This window comes from Lepisosteus oculatus, chromosome 14, assembly GCF_040954835.1.
Source record: "Lepisosteus oculatus isolate fLepOcu1 chromosome 14, fLepOcu1.hap2, whole genome shotgun sequence".
NCBI classification, from domain to species: Eukaryota; Metazoa; Chordata; class Actinopteri; order Semionotiformes; family Lepisosteidae; genus Lepisosteus; species Lepisosteus oculatus.
Window position 1 is genome coordinate 43,100,106 of NC_090709.1, and position 12,699 is coordinate 43,112,804.

Here is a 12,699-nt window from a genome sequence, read left to right on the forward strand (position 1 = left end):
CGAGAGAATACATTGTCAAATGGTAAATGCAATGTTCGCTATATTTCTAGGGCCCTCCCTCCTGATTTTAAAATTATCTCATATTTCTGACATCAAGGTGTGAGACACAATATAACAGACTGTCAAAATCCTGAACTTCAGGACATTTTACGGTACCATTTTAAAAATATGACCCTCTGAGCATGGCATGTGAGAAAATGGCATGTGAGAATGCATTGGGAAAAGGTGAATGCAATTTCTGCTGAATTGCTATTGCCCTCCCTCCTGATTACAAACTCGTCTCACAATTCTGAGACTGAGGTGTGAGACACAATGTAACAGACACTATTAAATTGTGAAGTACAAGAGATTATACTGTTACGTTTTTTTTTAATATTTACCCTCTGGCATGTGAGGACTTGTAGTCAACAAAATAGCACACATTCTGCCAATTTGCTTTGTCCCTCCTTCCTCGTTACCAAAACATCTTAGTATACCGACACTAAGGTAAATGTCTCTAAATCCAGAAGTTAAGTTGTCAAAGTATATCGGAGTCAACCGATACTGATCAGGTTCTGCTGCTGCTGAGCCCGCAGCCTTCACCATAAGGTCTAATTCCCCAAGCCTGTACCCTTCAGAAATTGCAGTATAGAATGAAAAAAACTCCAATAGATATCGGCCACTGTTGGCGATTTTCCTTTAAGAGAGATAGATAATACTTTATTAATCCCGTAGGGAAATTGACAAATGATTCTCCAGAAATTTTACGGAGTGTATCACTTTCACTGAGACCGAGGAGTGTTAAGCTGTACATGAGTCTTTGTGGCTCGGTTGTTAACAAAAAGGGTGGTGGTTTGAGCCTTCCCAGGGACGCCTTTTAATGTACACACCCATCTCACTTTACCTCCACGGCCGGTCTTGTACCGCAATCAAATACAGAGCCCGCAGGGGGCAGTAGGCTCGCAAATATAGCTCACTGTGTATATAATGAAGAAGCGGAGGTTAGTTTCTCATCTGCATGTTGCAGAGCCTTATGCAACTCGCAACAACAGTTGGGGTTTGATCCCTGCACGGGCAATTAGTTGAAAGACCATTGTAAATGACGTGTAACAGATTTATCCAGCTGGCTTTTATGTTTCATACTAAATTGCTATCTTGAAACCAAAATAATTAGAAATATAGAACACAACTGTTGTTCCCCATGAAGGAAAGCTGTTTTACACTGACGTCACTCCTTTTTATTTAATCCAGATTTTAAAAACAACTCCGCCCTATCAGAGGAAAATGTTACACAAAAGTTGGAAAGCACACCCTGAATCCATCTGTATATTTCATTTCCGCAATCCGTTCAAGGCTGCCTATGTTAATCGTAAGTGAATAGATGAAACATTTAATATATTGTTCAGTTTAAATCAAAATGCTTTACTACTACAAGAGAGAATTATAGTATGGAGGATGCGACAAATGTGTGATTTCTTGGAAGAAAACTACTTTTCTTTGCGTTCGAAATTAATTCAAAACAATTGACACACAAACCCTTTGTTCCATTCTCCGCCCACTCTCGGTGTAAACAAGTCCCTCCTGGTCTCTGCTTGAAATGCACTTTCCTGCGTTTGCTTTGGTGTAACTGGCTTCCCCTGCATGGGCGAATGTGAAGAAGATCCTTAGTAAGTCATTGAAGAAAACCGAGAAGAGGTCGGAGTGGCCTCTGTCGTTCATCAACGATCCAGTCAGGCAGTACTCCTCTGTAAAGCGCCGTTCGTTCACATCGATTGGCTTTTTTTTGCCTTCATTCGTGCGAGTAGTAAAAGCAGACGCCCCTATTCTGCCGTGACCCGGATTCGAACCGGGGTTGTTGCGGCCACAACGCAAAGTACTGACCACTATACGATCACAGCGAGTTACCGAGACACACGCGGCAGGCCGGAAAGGGCTGTGCTCTCTTCGTGTGACATAATTCCGAAAAGTCCTGACGTTGCATTTCAACTGAGCCCCAGTATACATCGACCCTTCGACACTCTGAGTGACAACTCTCTTGCGTGTTTTCTCATATTTATGTAGTTTGCTTGCATGATGCCGTGAACAGCATGGTTGTTCGCTGCCATATAGTCTAGCGGTTAGGGTTCCTGGTTTTCACCCAGGCGGTTCGACTCGGTTTTGCCTCCTGCTTTCCAAAAGATCAGCACCGTGTACGAAAGAGCCGCATTAAAACTACTCGAACGTGCAAAACGTGCGAGAAGAGGGGGCGCTTGTTTCCAACCGAAACTTCTCGCGTGTGAGACGAGCTGATCATCGCTGTGGGAGGGTTACTCTGGTAGACAGGGCTGACCTTCGGCGATAGGATTTATAGTCTCCAAGATGATATTTGCACTTTCTGGAGAGGCGATTTTCTCCACTTCAGTAGCCCGATTTCGTCGATTGCGTGGAGAGGGCTGTAGAATGTGGCGCCGCCTTTCCTGCTCCGTCCATGACAGGCGTGCTGGTCTCTGGAGAGAGAGCACGGTCCATCAGCGCACTCCAATAAAGGCACTGGAAGCAGCTGAATCGCATTGGCGAAGCTCAGCGCTGGGCCGCTGGGCACGTCTTACCACCGTTTCCGTAGTGTAGTGGTTATCACGTTCGCCTCACACGCAAAAGGTCCCCGGTTCGAAACTGGGCCGAAAAAGACATCTTTTGTCGCCAGGCACAAAAGGGGATTGGGGATTCGCCTAGCGCTGTGATCGAACAGACCCACTCACCTCTTAGTGTGGCGGGATCTGCACAGTGCATGTCACAGCGCATCCTGCTTTCACTTCAATGCGCGTCCTGATGTACCCCGGTCTCCCGCGTGACAGGTGGGGACAGGTGACAGGTCCTATACTAACGAGGAAGACATCGCTCTCTCCGACCCCCGGCATCGTGTCCCGACCCACCGTGCTGGAAGCCGACGCGTGCTGTGATTCCTTTACGGAGCAGAAATGACAACCGAAGAGCCGAGAGATCATTTCAGCATTTCGCGTCTGAACGGAAAACACAAACGACCAACTCGGAATGACTTGCCTTTGACGCTTCTCAAAGCGTTCTTTGTGCATCGAACAGACCCACTCACCTCTTAGTGTGGCGGGATCTGCACAGTGCATGTCGCAGCGCTTCCTGCTTTCACTTCAATGTGCTTCCTGATGTCGAGTCGTGTACCGTGCGGAGGCTCTGAAAGCGAGAGCAATGAAAAGGTGCACGACGCTGTGAAAGAAAACAGAGAAGTGAAAGGCAGACATTTCTCTAAGGAGGTGAAAGAAAAGCTACTCCCCGTCGGGGAATCGAACCCCGGTCTCCCGCGTGACAGGCGGGGATACTTGCCACTATACTAACGAGGAAGACATCGCTCTCTCCAACCCCCCGCATCGTGTCCCGACCCAGCATGCTGGAAGCCGACGCGTGCTGTGATTCCTTTACGGAGCAGAAATGACAACCGAGGAGCCGAGAGATCATTTCAGCATTTCGCGTCTGAACGGAAAACACAAACGACCAACTCGGAATGACTTGCCTTTGACGCTTTTCAAAGCGTTCTTTGTGCACGACGACTGCGCCGCCTAGCAGATACAAATGGGTTGTACAACTTTGAACTAGCAAATGGAAGAGGGCTAAGCCCCCTCTCTTTTAGCCCAGGTTCGATCTGTCTCCCAGAATCACCAGGGCGCACACACACACACACACCCGTGCCGTTGAAGTGCTCTGCTTCATTTCTAAGGGCAACTCAACATTCACTCCTACCCCGAGTGCAGAAAAGACAGCATCCACAGCAACAACAGCTCAGGTCTCTGCACAGGAGCTAAGCTGCCCTCATCTCCTCTGCTCTGCGGCTCCTGCGGAGTGGAGTCCTGCCTGGAGCCGTGTTTGCAGGCGGCGGCTCCCCGCGCCCTGTCTGGGCGTCGTGTCCAAGAGCTCCTGGGAGGAAGAGAGAGCCCTCCCACTCGGGGGCTTTTCCACGGTCTGTGTGAGGAGGGGCGGGTGTGTCCAGTAGCTTATCGAGCGGAAGCCTGGGGCGGCGGAGAGCTGTGATCGTGCAGACCTTGAGGTGTCACCTCTTTGTCTGCTTTCCCGCCCCCCATCCGCCCAAGCTCTGCTCCAAAGTAGCCCGGCAACCCCTCACACCTGCACGTGTCACAACCTAAGGTGCGGCCATGAGACACCCATGGGGTGTCGTTCTGGTCTTGCTAATTGTTTCCTGCCCGTCGCAGGCAGGAGTCCATGCGAGGAAGATGCGCTGGACAGAGCTCAGACGGCGCAGCTGGGTGGCTTTCCTTCTGAGTGACGTTCCTGCAACACTCTCCCGCTACTCTTGGTGCGCTCATGCCACAACACAGGAAGGCTGGAGCAGGTGGCTGTGGGCTTTGCGCACCGCCGAAATAGCTCAGTTGGGAGAGCGTTAGACTGAAGATCTAAAGGTCCTTGGTTCGATCCCGGGTTTCGGCATTTTGTTTCATCGCGCCCTTTGTTCCTCTCTCCAGCGCCCCCTTCCTAAAGTGACGCGTCCCTTTCTCAGCCCGAAACGCAAGCGAGACACCAGCAGCAGTCCCTACAGGTTTCCGTAGTGTAGCGGCTATCACGTTCGCCTAACACGCGAAAGGTCCCCGGTTCGAGACCGGGCGGAAACAGCCTCGTTTTGCACGCTCCTGTACTTCACAGAGGTCTTGAGCGACCGGTCATTTGTTCCCAATGTATTTCCGGTGCCTTCGTGCACTCTTGTACCAAACGCACGTTCCTTCTGTATGCGGAGCCGATCATTTGCAATTGGGCTGTGCCGACAGACCAGGACGAGCTCTGTCGGCTCAAAAGCAGCGCAGGACCTGCAAGAACAACAGAAAGATTAGCATCCAGCGGGGGCCTCTTAGTGAGCCCAAGAGCTCATCAAGAATCGGGTCCAGCAACAGGGCTGGGCGCATTGTTCCATTCTCCGCCCACTCTCGGTGTAAACAAGTCCCTCCTGGTCTCTGCTTGAAATGCACTTTCCTGCGTTTGCTTTGGTGAAACTGGCTTCCCCTGCATGGGCGAATGTGAAGAAGATCCTTAGTAAGTCATTGAAGAAAACCGAGAAGAGGTCGGAGTGGCCTCTGTCGTTCATCAACGATCCAGTCAGGCAGTACTCCTCTGTAAAGCGCCGTTCGTTCACATCGATTGGCTTTTTTTTGCCTTCATTCGTGCAAGAAGTAAAAGCAGACGCCCCTATTCTGCCATGACCCGGATTCGAACCGGGGTTGTTGCGGCCACAACGCAAAGTACTGACCACTATACGATCACAGCGAGTTACCGAGACACACGCGGCAGGGCGGAAAGGGCTGTGCTCTCTTCGTGTGACATAATTCGGAAAAGTCCTGACGTTGCATTTCAACTGAGCCCCAGTATACATCGACCCTTCGACACTCTGAGTGACAACTCTCTTGCGTGTTTTCTCATATTTATGTAGTTTGCTTGCATGATGCCGGTGAAGTGGAAATCTAATAAGTAAATTGATTCTTAAAAATGTAGAGAGCTTTGAAAAAATATATTGGTGCTTTTAGATAATATATTTCAAGGATGTAACTGCTGTGCTACAGTGCGTGCAGAATTTTAGAAAACAGTTCGTCAACAAAGTACACTGTTTAGGTTAGTTTAGAAGACAATGTACCAAAACAATATATGCTGTCTGGGTCATTAGAATTAGCTGAAAGTAACTGATAAGCTTTGAATAACAAATCTAGTTTTTCTTCTCTCGCTCTATGATGTAATCTGTTTTCTCTTAGAGAAAGGGGAAGTTTTAGAAGGGACCAAGTGCTGAACTTTTTTACAGCGCAACGTCTTATAAAAACCCTGTACTGCTTGTAACAAATTGAGTCTCTGGTTGCACTTTGCAGGGCTCCCAATATTGCAATATTGAAATAAAGACCTTACTCAGGTGAGAACTCTCTCTTGTGGCTTCCTTGATAGTTATATTTCCATGACAATTTGGGGGCTCGTCCGGGATCACAAACCTGAGCGCGAACGGCTGCTGAAACTCCATCCGGACCCGGACAATTTTAGCAAATTGGACGAACCTCGGAGGATAAACTGTTTATCCTTCCAGAGACGCGTCTGGAGAATTGGCAGCTGTCTGACGTCAGTAAGTGATCCTTTAAAATTAATAGTTATATTTCCATGACAAGAGAAAAACCATCAACACCCCTACCACCTCCACCAATCCTAACCTTGTTTTTACTATACCCTCTGACCTTTCCCTTTCACCCCTTTGCATCCTCAGCTAACATATTTTAAAATTACAATAGACTGTATAGTATTTATGTTTAAAATTAAGGTAAATATGTCAAAATATCAAAATCCAACTGCACAGTGCTATTGTAAGAATGCTTGTCAAGTTCTCAAACAAACCTGCATTGTATTTTTAAAATATTTCAGCAGAGGATTCAACTGGAGTATAAATGAAGATTCGACGATAATTTTTTTTGAGTGAATATGGTTTTCTGGGGAGTTGCAATGTTGGGCATTATTGGACATTTCCCGGTGACCCTGACACGTGTTAAACACTCGCATTTCCTGCAAATATTAAAATGGTTAAGGTTTCGCTGAGAAATCCAATCGACTGAAGACAATGTTTATATCGCCAAAGAACCCCGTCCCTGGGTGGACTCGAACCACCAACCTTTCGGTTAACAGCCGAACCCGCTAACCGATTGCGCCACAGAGAATGACTGGTAAGGTCATTTCTCGAATCACAAGTTTTCGGTTAAAAAAAAATCTCTTCCCGTTTATTTTGCCAGCCGGTAATATTTCTTCTGCACTGATAACCAAGAACTGAATTTCATGTTTTGCAAGCTGTGTGAAGTTCATCAAAAACAAGTTTTTGAAAGGAAATGAACACATGCATTTAACAAAATCAAGCCCTTTGTGAGTGCCCCAAATGGTACGTTCTGTACTACAACATAGGAAGAAATACACGGCTGGGATTTGAACCACAGTTCTGTTGTTCAATAAAGAGGCACTTTAACCAACTAGGCTACGGTGACAGGACCACCATCACCTTTTACAGCCACTTGGACACACCGCTCTGAGACATCTGTGTTCAGAAAGCGCTGAACCTGCGCTCAGAGCAAATTGCCTCTTTTACATACAGTAGCAGCCCCGACACTGAGAAACGAAGAGAACTGGCTTTTATCTGGCATTTTTCATGTCCAATGCGTTTGACATCTAACAAGGGCGACAAAGTTCTTTTGCAACACTATTTCTTCTTCTTTTTTATTTCTGTACGCTTTGATAAAAAACGAGAAATCGTGCAACGGAAAAATGTCTTTTTTTCATAGAGAAAACGTGCACCAGGAAATGTTGTGTTGAGAAGAAATGATTTAACATGATACGTGACCTAATTTATCCGAGCAATTGCTCGACCAGCAAGATCTGGAGAGGTTGGAGAGTCTGGTGGATGTGATAATTATACGGTGTTGTGGAAGAAAACAGTCTTTCTTTGAATTCTCAGTCAGAATTTCAGTGCGAAACATAAACCCCTTGTCTGATTTAAAGAGATTATATTTTAAAACTCATAAAAAATAAGAAAACACATGTTTCTCACTTTGAAATTTTAGACGGAGCGGTGCATTACTAGTAGCGGCGCTGAGCACACTATGGGGGAATTCAGGTCATGTGAAATGCCAGCGGTTTAATAAACAATGCGTCTGATTTCGGATCATAAGATTGTAGGTTCGACTTCTACCTGGCTCGTGTAAATTTTATTCAAGCTCCTCAGTAATAGCTGTATATTATGTAATGAACCGCACCTGAAAGCAAACGTTGGGTCTGTTTCCTTTGTTTTCCAGCATGAAATAGCAAATCGTTACAAAAAGCACCTGCTAATGTCCAATAGCGGGTTTTGTTTTCAAATTACAGTTTCAGGCTTCAGACACTTTTTAATAAAACAAAAGTGTCCGGAAACTCATTAACTTTCAGGTTTGCTTGAACCTGTATTAAAAAAAGTTATCTGAAACTTCCGGGATTCCATTATCTGATGTAGCTGTCTCTAAAGTTGGACGTGATGTTAAGCAGATGTGAACTGTGCCTTTTCTCTTAAAAAAAAAAACAAAGTTCTTTTTTCCCCTCCACTCCAATGCTGGAGACTGTAAGCCTGTGTGAGCTCCACACTGCGTGTCCTGTACTGCTCTATTTTGTTTTGATTATCTATGTGGTGTACAGATAGAACTCAACTGCATGGGGTGAATTCCGTGTTCAGGACCAGCAGAACCTGAAAAAGTAACAGCTGACCTCGACATGATTTGAACACGCAGCCTTCCGATCTGGAGTCAGGCGCGCTACCGTTGCACCACGAAGTCACGGTTGTCAGTGCTGTTGAATTTCCCAAAGGAGACAAATCAGCTTCACAAAAAAAAAAATCTCCTGTGAAGAGCGCAGCTCTCCGAAGAGAGTCTCTTCTTCCCAGACCACATTTTATTCTTCCTGCGCAGCTCTTGTGCAGGTGTTGTTCTCAATTACAGATCCAGGAACACTGATTTTTTTTCTATTTTGTTTTAAATTAAGTACCCCATGGTGCAACGGTAGCACGTCTGACTCTAAATCCCCAAGTTCATTTTCAAAGTATATCGGAGTCAACTGATACTGATCAGGTTCTGCTGCTACTGAACCCGCAGTCTTCACCTTAAGGTTCAATTCCTCAAGCCTTTTGACCTTATATGTCCATCCCTTCTCGTCAAAACTCGTATTTTCACAGAGTACCCTTCAGAAATCGCGGTATAGAATGAAAAAACTCCAGTAGATCTCGGCCGCTGTTGGTGATTTTCCTTTAAAAATAAATGAATCTCTGGAAATTTTACGGAGTGTATCACTTTCACTGAGACCGAGAAGTGTTAAGCTGTACATGAGTCTTTGTGGTTCGGTTGTTAAGCAAAAGGGTGGTGGTTTGAGCCCTCCCAGGGACACTATGAGCCTTTTAATGTACACACCCGTCTCACTTTATCTCCACGGCCGGTCTTGTACCGCAATCAAATACAGAGCCCGTAGGAGGCAGTAAGCTTGCATATATAGCTGTGTATATAATGAAGAAGCAGAGGTTAGTTTCTCATCTGCGCGTTACAGAGCCTTACGCAACTCGTACTGTACCAACAGCTAGGGTTTGATCCCTGCACGGGCTATTAGTTGAAAAGCCATTGTAAATGACGTGTAAGAGATTTATAGATACTGTAGATCAGTGGTTCTCAAACTGTGGTACGCGTACCGGCAGTGGTACGTGGAGTGCCACCAGGTGGTACGCCAAATGACCCTGGAACTGTGTAGTGTGCACTGAAAAATCGGGACGGGTTTTCATATTTTGTATTTTAATACTTGTCAAATACGCAGCCTACATACTACGATACAGTGCGTGCTAATACTTCAGTGGACACAAGAGATACTCTGTAATTCTATACCACTCTATAGGAATGCGTGCTACGGATGCAAGTGACCAATTGTATTTAAAAAAAGCTATTGTATCTCCAGCAAATAGGGAGAAAGGAGAATGTGCGTGATTTTGGAACAATGCCAACATTGTAAACACAGGAATGCATAGAAATACGTGCTACGAACGCAGGCAATCTTGTGAGCACACGAAAGCGTGATAGAAAAATATTTAAGAACTGTTCGAATTTGAGAAAAATACACCGAGCGTCTCTGTGTTTCGCTCCCATGCGCATGAAATAAAAACTTTAAATAAATACGGAAATAAAAACGGAAACGCGGAAAAAGCTTGCGGATTGCTAAAGCAGGTAAGCTACACTATTTTTGAAGAACCTTATTTGCCATTGGCAAAAGAGCTGACACGTATTATGTGTGGAAAAAAATCTGCTAAACAGCTCGACCTGCTGCCCCCCTCCCCCTGAAAGACACAGTCATTCATAGAATTATTGAAATGAAGGATTATATCAAAAGTACACTGATAGAGCGCGTTAAGATGAGCAGATGTTTTTCACTGCAATTAGATGAGTCTGTAGTCGATTTGGCCAATTTGCTCGTTTACGTTAGATACGAGTTTGAGGGTATGTCCCATGAAGACTTTCTGTTCTGTAAACCGCTACCAACAGGAACTACAGGAGAGCACATATTTCAGCTTCAGAATGAATTTATCGAAGAGAATGACCTCGACTTGATAAAATGCATCTGAGTTTGTACAGACGGTGCTAGAGCAATGACAAGCCGACATAACGGTGCAGTTGCACGAATTAGAGAGGTTGCTCCAGAAATTAATGTACGCATTACAACATCCACCGCGAGACCTTTGCCGTCAAGAAAATGCCTGATGATTTAATATCTGTTAGACTCTGTTGTGAATTGTATCAAGGCTTGAAAAATTAATTCACATCTCCTTTGCTCAACTAAATAGGCTCACCCCTCTCACTGAAATGGTGCTTTTTTATTAGTTGTTGTTAATGTTTTTTTTTCTGTAAAATACTTTGAGAAGCCACCTTTAAAGGCGCTATATCAAATAAAGTTCATTATTATAATATTTATTATATGTATGTGTGAGTATGTGCACGTACACTCATGTTGGTCATTGAGAATTTCTGGGGTTCCTATGAGATGATGACTTGTAGGTGGTACTTGGATGCTTTGGTTGGATTAGGGGTGGTACTTGGTCCAAAAAGTTTGAGAACCACTGCTGTAGATACTTTATTGATCCCATGAGGGAAATTAATAAAGCTTATCCAGCTGGCTTTTATGTTTCACACTAAATTGCGATCTTGAAACCAAAATAATTAGAAATATGGAACACAACCATTGTTCTCCAAGAAGGAAAGCTGTTTAACACTGACGTCACTCCTTTTTATTTAACCCAGATTGTGAAGACAACTCCACCCTTTCAAAGGAAAATGTTGCACAAAAGTTGGAAAGCACACTCTGAATCCATCTGTACTGTATATTTGATTTCCGCGATCCGTTCAAGGCTGCTTGGTGCTTCGCAAGCAAGTCATGTTCAGGGAAGAAACTCAGCTTAGAGAACTACTGGTGCATTTTCACTCATTGAATTTGATCTTTGTACTCTCTTTTCATTCTCAGCTATAATATTTCAAAATTACAGTTCGGATTTGTTGGAAAACTTCACAGGCATTATTAAGTTAGGACTGTACAATTGTATTTTAATATCTTGGTATATTTACCTTCATTTTAATATGGATGTAACCATAAATGTTGTACTTTTGTCGTACATTTTAACTGAGGACGCACGACGACTATTATACCTTGTGATACATGCAAGACATCTGTAAACGAAGATGTAATTACAGTCAAATTGGCAATTAACAGAAAACCACAATTGTATAATATTATTTCTCTATGTCGATGATCAGTTGAAGGATTTGAAGAAACTATATATTATTCCTCGATATCGATGATCAGTTGAAGGATTTGAAGAAACAGCAGCGATAGCAGGTGATTTTGGTTTTGAACCCATTTTTACACCTCAATAATCCATTTGTCCTCAAAAAAAGAAAAGACAGGCATGTTTTGAGTCTCATAATGATCATCTTCTCGATCCAAAGAAATATATAAATTTGATTCCTTCCGTAGTATTTTGGATTTTCTTACGAAGATCTCACGAAGTATTGCCAGGATCTATATTTAGCGTTCGGTAGCGATAACACTGCTGATATTGATTGAGTAGAAATCTATGATGTATTGACAACTTTATCTGAAGCGAGAAGTCCTAGAACGCTGTCTATGAAGTGTTAGGATTCATACCAAGATATGCTTTTTGTTTTCAACCCAAAATGCTGCTATTGCATTACACATTATATGAACATTACCAGTTTTGGTAGCTTCTCTGCATGATTTTTCAAAACTGAAACTAATTACAAAATTATTTAAGATCAACCATGACAAAAAAATTATAAATCAGGACTAATATTAATATCAACTGATGTTACTACAGAAAAAAAGATGTAACTGAAATATTAATAAGACTATGCAAGCCTAAAAAGTAGAACAATTCAATTTATATAACTTTTTTTTTTTAGAAATGGGCTCACACACCGGAAGACACTAACGTTTCTCTTCGTTAGAGTATGTGAATAACAGTTTAACCCAAAATATTTGGAGTCCAGAGGGAGGACTTGCTCGCTGAATGATCTCTCAAGAAATCCCTGATGAGATTCAACAGGTGTTTTCTTCAACAGCCACTAAAAGTCTGATGACCTTCTCTGGATTTCCTGAATATGACGTAAAATTAGTTCAAATCATTTGGTAGTTAACACAACGAAATGCTTTGGAGGTACATTTAAAACAGCAGAGCAAGACTGTAGCACTTCGTGTGTGACTGAATTTAATTGTGTAAACCTGGCTCTCTATGAACACGAGCAAAGAGTTCTTACTCAACAGAAGATTGCGATGTGAGCACAATAATATAAGACATCTGGAGACACCAGAGATTGAACTCAGGACTTCATACATGAAAAGCATGCACTCTACCACCGAGCTACATCCCCTATGGCACAGATGGTGGAACTGACTTAAAGATGTGCATATGTTTACTGACCACAATCCACCCTTCATGAATAATTGAAATGAATAATTTATTTTTATATCCAGTCACATGGGCGACGGTGGTTGATTCTTCAATGGGGGAGTGCGTTTTTCTACCTCCTTACTCGACTGTCTTTCAATTATGTTTTCTTTGAAACCTTTTTGCATCTTTTAAGTGCTTGCAATTAAATTACGCATAGAAAAACAGCAGTACAG

General features: G+C 43.6%; 4 non-coding genes across 4 annotated transcripts; 2 read left to right on the top strand and 2 right to left on the bottom strand.

Moving 5' to 3' along the window:
- Positions 1-1,805: 1,805 nt before the first annotated feature.
- Positions 1,806-1,877, bottom strand: trnah-gug (transfer RNA histidin (anticodon GUG)). The gene has a single exon. It is a non-coding gene; the product is annotated as a tRNA-His (tRNA).
- Positions 1,878-3,260: 1,383 nt separating this feature from the next.
- Positions 3,261-3,332, bottom strand: trnad-guc (transfer RNA aspartic acid (anticodon GUC)). Its single transcript has one exon. It is a non-coding gene; the product is annotated as a tRNA-Asp (tRNA).
- A 1,026-nt stretch (positions 3,333-4,358) lies between these two features.
- Positions 4,359-4,431, top strand: trnaf-gaa (transfer RNA phenylalanine (anticodon GAA)). Its single transcript has one exon. It is a non-coding gene; the product is annotated as a tRNA-Phe (tRNA).
- A 109-nt stretch (positions 4,432-4,540) lies between these two features.
- trnav-aac (transfer RNA valine (anticodon AAC)) lies at positions 4,541-4,613 on the top strand. The gene has a single exon. It is a non-coding gene; the product is annotated as a tRNA-Val (tRNA).
- The last annotated feature ends 8,086 nt before the right edge of the window (positions 4,614-12,699 follow it).